General features: G+C 38.1%; 1 non-coding gene across 1 annotated transcript; it reads left to right on the top strand.

The window, feature by feature from the left end:
- Window positions 1-4,100: 4,100 nt before the first annotated feature.
- On the top strand, window positions 4,101-4,230 carry LOC139037256 (small nucleolar RNA SNORA3/SNORA45 family). Its single transcript, XR_011490086.1, has one exon. It is a non-coding gene; the product is annotated as a small nucleolar RNA SNORA3/SNORA45 family (small nucleolar RNA).
- Window positions 4,231-8,032: the final 3,802 nt, after the last annotated feature.

Raw genomic sequence — 8,032 nt, 5'->3', positions numbered from 1 at the left:
CACATTTAAAAGTTGGGTTATCTTTCTCTTGTTGAGTTGTAAGAGTTCTTTATATACTTTGAATATAATTCCTTTATTTAATATATAATTTGTAAATATTTCCCCCTATTCTGTAGGTTTTCTTTTCACTTTCTTGCTGGTATCCTTTGGCACAAAATTTTTACTTTTGATGAAGTTCAATTTATCTTTTATTCTTTGGTTGCTTGTGCTTTGGGTGTCATATTTAAGAAACCATTGCTTAATAAAAAGTCACCAAGATTTATTTCTATGTTTTATTCTAAGAGCTTTGTGATTTTAGTTGTTAAATTTAGGTCTTTGATCTATTTGAGTTGAATTTTGTATGTGATGTGAGTAGGAATCCAACCTCATTCTTTTGTATGTAGATACTCAATTGTCCCAATATCATTTAATAAAAGTACTATTATTTCTCCATTGAACTGTCTTGGCATCCTTGTCAAAAACCAGTTGACCATACACAGTGTGGTACTTGCATAAAAACAGACATACATATATATATATATATATATATATATATATATATATACGTATATATATATATATATATATAGAGAGAGAGAGAGAGAGAAGTGGAATAAAATGAAAAGTCAAGAAACAAACTATTTGCATATGTGGTCAGATAATTTTTGTCAAGGGTGCCAAGACAATTCAGTTGGAAAAGAACAGCCTTTTTGCAAATGGTGCTGGAAAACCTGGATGCTTGTGTGCTAAGTCACTTAGTCATGTCCGACTCTCTGGGACCCTATAGATTGTAGCTCACCATGCTTCTCTGTCCATAGGATTCTCCAGGCAAGAATACTGGAATGGGTTGCATGCCCTCCTCCAGGGGATCTTCCCAATCCAAGGATTGAACCATGTCTCTTATTCCTGCATTGGCAAGGGGTTCTTTATCACTAGTGACACCTGAGAAGCCCAGCAAAAGTGGATATTCACATGCAAAAGAATAAATGGACTTTTATTTAACATGACATACAAAATTACCTCAAAATGGATCAAAAACTCAAATATAAGACCTAAAAGTATAACACCCTTAGGAGGAAAAATAGGACAAAAGCAATACAATATTGGATTTAGCAATGATTTCCTAAATGTGCCACCAAAGGCACAGGTGACAAAATTTAAAATGGACAAATTGTGGTTTATGAAAATCTAAAAATTTTGTGCATCAAAAAACACTGTCATGTTTCCCTGGTAGCTAGCTGGTAAAGAATCCACCTGCCAATGTTGGAGTCACGGGTTCCATTCCTGATCCAGGAAGATCTTATATGCCAAGAAGCAACTAAGCCTGTATGCCACAAGTTTTGAGCCTATACTCTAGAGCCCGGAAGCAGCAACTAATGAGCCTATGCACCCATATTACTAAAGCCTGTGCGCCCTAGAGCCTGTGCTCCACCACAAGAGAAGCCACTGCAATGAGAAGCCCAAGCACCACAACTAGAGAGGAGCCTCCATTCACCACAACTAGAGAAAAGCCTGTGAAGCAATGAAGACTCACACAGCCAAAATAATAATAAATAAAATATTTTTTTTAAAGAAACTGTCGATAAAATAAAAGGGCAACTCACAGGATAAAGGAAAATATTTACAAAGAATATATATGATAAGGAATTAATTTTCAGGGTATACAGAGACTCTTAAAACTTAATAACAACAAAAACAAACTGATTAAAAATTTGGCAAAGGACTGAAACAGACATTTCTCCAAAGAAAATATATAAATGGCCAACAAGGGGGAATTCCCTGGTGGGCCAGTGCTTAGGAACTCCATGTTTTCACTGCAGGAGCAACTAAGTTACTCTGATGGGGAACCAAGATCCTCATAGCTGTACTGTGCAGTCAGGAAAAAAAAGAATTTAGGTTGTCTATAAATGGCCAGTAAGCACATGAAGCATGCTCAACATCACTAATCATTAGGAAAATGCAAATCAAAACTATAATGACATACATCCATTAGGATAGGTCCTACCAAAAAAAGAAAGACCAACAATAACACATCAATGGGGATGTGGAGAAACTAGAATCCTTGTGTGTTGTTGGTGGGAAAGTAAAATGGTTCAGCCACTATGGAAAAGAGCATGGCAGCTCCTTAAAAATACAGTTACCGTATCATCTAGCATTCCACTTCTGGAGATATTCCCAAAAGAATTGGAAGCAAGGACACTTCTTTGTACACCCATGTTCCTAGCAGTTTTATTCACAATAGCTCAAACATGGAAGCAACCTATGTGTTCATCATTGATGACTGAATGGCAAAATGTGGTATAAACATACAATGGCATACTATTCAGCCTTTAAAAGGAAGGAAATTCTGACATATGCTACAACATGGAAAAACCTTGAGGATATTATGGTGATTGAAATGAACCAGTCACAAAAAGACAAATACTACATGTTTCTATGAAGTAGGTATTTAGAGTAGTCAAAATCTAGAGAGAGAAAGTAGAATTGTGGTTGTCAGGCATTGCAGGGGAGAGTTTATTGTTTAATGGGTATAGGGTTTTAGCTTTAAGAGATTAAAAGTTATAAAGATGAATGGTGGTGATGGTTGTACCACATTATGAATATATTCAATACCACAGAGTGGTACACTTAAAAATTATTAAGATGGAAAATTGTCAGTTATGACACTTTATCTCAACAAAACTTAAAAAAAAAATCAACTGAATCTTAGATATGGGTTCAACCCCTGGTCTGAGAGGATTTTGCATGCCATAGAGCAACTAAGCCCATGTGCCACGAATACTGAGCCTGGGCTCTAGAACCAGGGAGCTGCAACTCCTGAAGCATGGGTGCCTAAAGCCTGTGCTCTCCAACAAGAGAAACCACAGCAATGAGAAGACCGAGCACTGCAATGAAGAGTGGCTCCCACTTGCCGTGATTAGAGAAAGCTTGCAGGCAGCAAAGAAGACCCAGCACAACCAAAAACAATAAATAGTTGATTTATTAGTAATAATAAATTAATAAGTAATTAATTTAAAATCAACTGATAATAAAAGTGATGGTTTATTTCTATCAATTCCATTCCATTGATCTTTGTGTCTTATGCTGCTACTGCACTGCCTTGATTATCTTCTTAGTACATTTTGAATCATGAAGTATAAGTCCTCCAACTTTGTTTTTCTTCAGAGTTGTTCTGAATAAGAAAGCAGCCGTGTTTCTTTCAACTGTGTGTTTTATGAGAGAAACATTTAAATAACATTTATAATATACCCAAAACACATATACACATCTAATATAATCCTCATAAAAATTATATAAGGTAATATTATGACTTTAATAATTAAGCTATCATATTTTTATCATCTGTTCTGTGTCAGACATTATGGATATAAGACACTGGGCTGCAAGATAGGCAACATGATCCATTTTCAGGTTTAGGTAACTCTCTCAAATTGGAATGCAGTTCTCTTGACTCCAAGTCCCCAAATAGTTTCACTGCAAAAAGATTAATTCCTTCTGTAGTTCTCAAACATCTTCTATATTTTCTCTCTGGCCTGGGCTGGATAAGTGGCCATCTGAATGGCATGAGAACCAAGGTAAATCCTGGATCTTATAGCCTTCTCATTTAAGTGGGAGGTCATTCAATCATTTGTTCATTTAAAGAATATTTATTCAGGGCCAACTGTGCGCCAAGGATTAGTGTTATAATCAAGAAGAGACAATGTCACTGCCTTCATAGAGCTTACTTTCTTGTACAAGAGACATGTAACAAGAAATTTCACAAATAACAAGATAATTACAGCAAGTAATTGCAGGTTTCTATAAAGAAAAGGAAAGTCTGCCAAAATTGAGATTATCAGAGATAGCTACCATTGATGGAGGGTTTACAGAAAACCTCACTTTAAAGACTTAAAATTTTGTCAAGGGACAAAGAATAAGAGAGAACTGGCCCCATCAAAAGCATTTCGAGCAAAGAAAGTACAACAGCAGAGTCCCTGAGGCAGGAAAAAAGCTGGGTGTAGCCTGGGGACTGACAGAAAGCCAATGAGATTTATACTAAGCCAAGAGCACGGTGATCCTGGAGAGGTAAGCAGGCGGTGCTTACAGGGCATTGGAGAGGACTCAAGAACCGAGTTATCCAGCTCGAGACTACAATCACATCCTGACAGCTCTTGGTCCTGGTGTGCTAGAGTCCTTGGAGAAAATCTGCTGCTCTTGATTCACTGGTGAGGGCAATCATTGCCCCCAGCAGTGCCCAGATCAGACACACGCCTTCACTGGCTCCAAGATGGAGTGGATTGGTCTGCATCTTTCTTCACATTCTTGGCCATGGTGTGTTATAAACACTTTTCCCTGTTCTTCTAGGGTTACTACGAAGTGTTGGGGAAGGGAAAGCTCCCAAAGCAGCCTGTCATCATGAAGGCCAAATTCTTCAGCAGAAAAGCTGAGGAGAAGACTGAGAGTGTAGGTGGGTCTTATGGCCTGGTGGCTTGAAGCTACATGCTGGAAAATTCATTAAATGTTAACAAGTGCTTTCTTTCTTTTTTTTTAGTTCTACCAGTTTATTGCTACCAACCCATCTCCCTCCACCCTCATGCACACATGCTCAGTCATGTAATCCCATGGACTGCAGCCCGCCAGACTCCTCTGTCCGTGGATTTTTCCAGGCAAGAATACTGGAGTGGGTTGCCATTTCCTTATCCAACAAGTGCTTTCTTAAAAAACAAACAAACAAATAAAAACTGTTAGCCAAAGTACAATTAGAAGCCATTGAAGGATTTTAAACCAAAGGATGTTGTGATCTGATTTATATTTTTAAAAGCTTACTCCTACCATGTGTATAGAATGGATTGGGTATATAAGTAAACAAGGTTAAAATCCTGAAGTTCATGAAGTTCAGCTAGAAGGCTATTGCAGCTGTCAAAATGAAAGAAAGCTTTCTTAGACTAGAATGGTACTGGTGGAGATACATGGAGAGAAGTGAAAATATTCTAGATGTATTTTGGAAATGAAAATAACAGGTTGACACTCAAGTTTTTGGCTTTAATAACTGTATGGTGACATCATACGCCAAAATGGGGAAGACTACAAGTAGAGAATATATAGGTTTTAAAAAATCATCTGTAATTGCATCTTAGACATGTTGAGTTTGAAACACTTATGAGACATTCAAAAAGCTTGTCGGATAAGGATCAGGCCCTTCCTGCAAGGAAAGAAGCTGAGGAAGAAAGCTTACTGTCAAAGGAAGTCTGATTTCCAGGGTCCTGGAGCAGGTGTCAGCTGAAGGAGACCATTATCCTGAGACCAAAGAGATAAGAACCAAGAACTAACAGTGCTATTGCAGCTCATCTTAGGAAATATTCATTGAAAGTCCATAGGAATCACCATGAGGCTTGTTGTTGATGCTAAATCATGTCCGATTCTTTGCAACCCCAGGGACTGCAGCACACCAGGCTTCTCTGTCCTCCAATATCTCCCAGAGTTTGCTTGGATTTATGCTCATTGAGTCAGTGATGCTATCCAACCATCTCATCCTCTGCTGCCCCTTTCTCCTTTTGCCTTCAGTCTTTCCCAGCACCAGAGTCTTTTCCAATGAGTTGGCTCTTCACATTATATGGACAAAGTTTAGGAGCTTCAGTTCAGCCCTTGCAGTAAATATTCAGGGTTGATTTCCTTTGGGATTGATTGGTTTGATCTCTTTGCAATCCGAGGGACTCTTCAGAGTTTTCCTCAGAACCACAATTCAAGAGCATCAGTTTTTTGGTGTTCAGCCTTTTTTACGGTCCTACTCAAATCCATACATGACTACTGGAAAAACCATTGCTTTGACTATAGAGACCTTTGTTGGCAAAGTGATGTCTCTGCTTTTTTAATAAGCTGTCTCATTTGGGCATAGCTTTCTTTCCAAGGAGCAAGTGTCATTTAATTTCATGACTGCAGTCACTGTCTGCAGAGCTTTTGGAGCCCCCCAAAATAAAACCTGCCACTGCTTTCACTTTTATCCCTTCTATTTGCTATAAAGTGATGGGACCAGATACCATGACCTTAGTTTTTTGACTGTTGAGTTTTAAGCCAGCTTTTTCATTCTCCTTTTTCACGTTCATCAAGGGACTGTTTAGTTCCTCTTCACTTTTTGCCACTAGAGTGGTATCATCTGCATATCTGAGGTTGTTGATATTTTTCCTGGTGACCTTGATTCCAGCTTGTGATACATCCAGGCCAGCATGTCACATGATGTTCTCTGCATATAAGTTAAATAAGTGGGGTGGCAATATACAGCCTTGTCATACTGCTTTCCCAATTTTGAACCAGTCAGTTGTTCCATGTCTGGTTCTAATTGTTGCTTCCTTACTCACATATAGGTTTCTCAGGGACAGATAAGGTGGTCTGGTACTCTCTTTAAGAGATGGGAGTACCTGAATAACTTACCTGTCTCAGGTAACAGAAAGAGGCATAAACTTGAAAAGAGAAGACATGATTTAAGGTCTGGTGACTGGCAAAGTTCAAACTTCTTTGATCCTTTTTGGATGATTGTGAAAATGAAGAGGAAAAATTCATGTGAAAGCATCTGGCTGTATAAATGGAGGTTTATAATGTACATTGTGAGAGCAGGTATTATTATGAGCAATCAATATGAGCTCTGTACCTATAACATTGCTTTCTGAAAAAAACCCAGTAATTTTGATGATGATTTAACAAGATCAAAATTAATGCACTTTACCCTGTACAGGCCAGCTCTAGCATCACCCAAGTGAAACAGATCGGGACAAAATGACACCAAGGAGACTGATGTGTATGCTGAGTTCCCATGTGGGTAAAGAACTCATCTCAGAATCAGTGAGTCTCAGCAGATCTTGACCTTGATTGCAATGTGACCATGACTAATAGCAACAGCTTGGTTACACTGGCTGCAATCTCTTTACCATTGCATTCCAAACATATCAGGGTGTTGTCTGCATATCTTGTACCATCTTTTAGAGCCTACCTGTCAACATTAGCCCACAGTCTTGGCAAACATGCCAGTGATTGTCTGCCTTTCTTCCCATACAATCTCTAGACTTGCTGTTTCAACATAATAAGCATTTTTTCACTCTTTTGCTCTACCCTTGCAGAACAACTCATTTTTCTCAAATACCATGTACTTTCACATTTCCAAACTTTTGTCCTTATAAAGGTTCCTTAGGCCTAGAAAGTCCTCACCCCTCACCTTCCTACTGATTAACTATTTATGCTTTCAGGGTCAGATAAATGTAAATTGCCATCTCTCCTGAAAATACTCAGTGGAATTCATTGCATCCTCATCTATATTTCTATTTTATGCTATTTATAGTTCAATATACTTATTCAGCAAACATTTACAGAATGTCTGAATATCAGGACCTTTTAAGATGCAAATGACAGAAAGCTACTCCAAGTAGCTTAAATAAGCTAGCTCACCACATTTCCATCCTCACCTATATTTTCATTTTACTCCATTTATAATTCAATATACTTAGTCAACAAACATTTACAGAATGCTGCTAAAGGTCAGGACTCTTTTAGATGCAAATGATACAAACTCAGATCTAAATAGCTTAAACAAGCCAGCTCACCTAATGGAAAAGTACAATGAAAAACATGGTGTGATCCAGGCATTCAAATGATGTGATTTGTATTCATCTTTTTTTTGTACAAGTTGATTAGGTTGGGTCCCCTAGAAATAGAGTCTGAGATAGGATTCTTATGAAAGTGATTTATAGTGGGGATGCCTTTAGGAAAAAATGTGGAAGGGAAACAGGGGAAGAAAGTCAAGTAAGAACGCAGCCTCCATTGGAAACTAGTTTCAGTTTTTCCACATGGGGAGATTTAAAGCATAAATCACACCAGAGTTTATCCTACCTGGAGTCAAGAGTGTTTTGCTTTTTAAAAAAAGAAATTATTTCTTATTTTTTTGGCCGCAACATGCCACATGTGTGATCTTAGCTCCCCGACCAGGGATCAAACTCACGCATCCTGCATTGGAAGCACAGAATCTTAAACACTGTACCGTCAGGGAAATCTTGAGGGTATTTTGCCTTTTGTATTCCCTTGATGA

The sequence above is a fragment of the Odocoileus virginianus genome, chromosome 10 (genome assembly GCF_023699985.2).
Source record: "Odocoileus virginianus isolate 20LAN1187 ecotype Illinois chromosome 10, Ovbor_1.2, whole genome shotgun sequence".
Classification (NCBI taxonomy): domain Eukaryota; kingdom Metazoa; phylum Chordata; class Mammalia; order Artiodactyla; family Cervidae; genus Odocoileus; species Odocoileus virginianus.
This window is presented reverse-complemented; position numbering and strand designations above follow the sequence as displayed.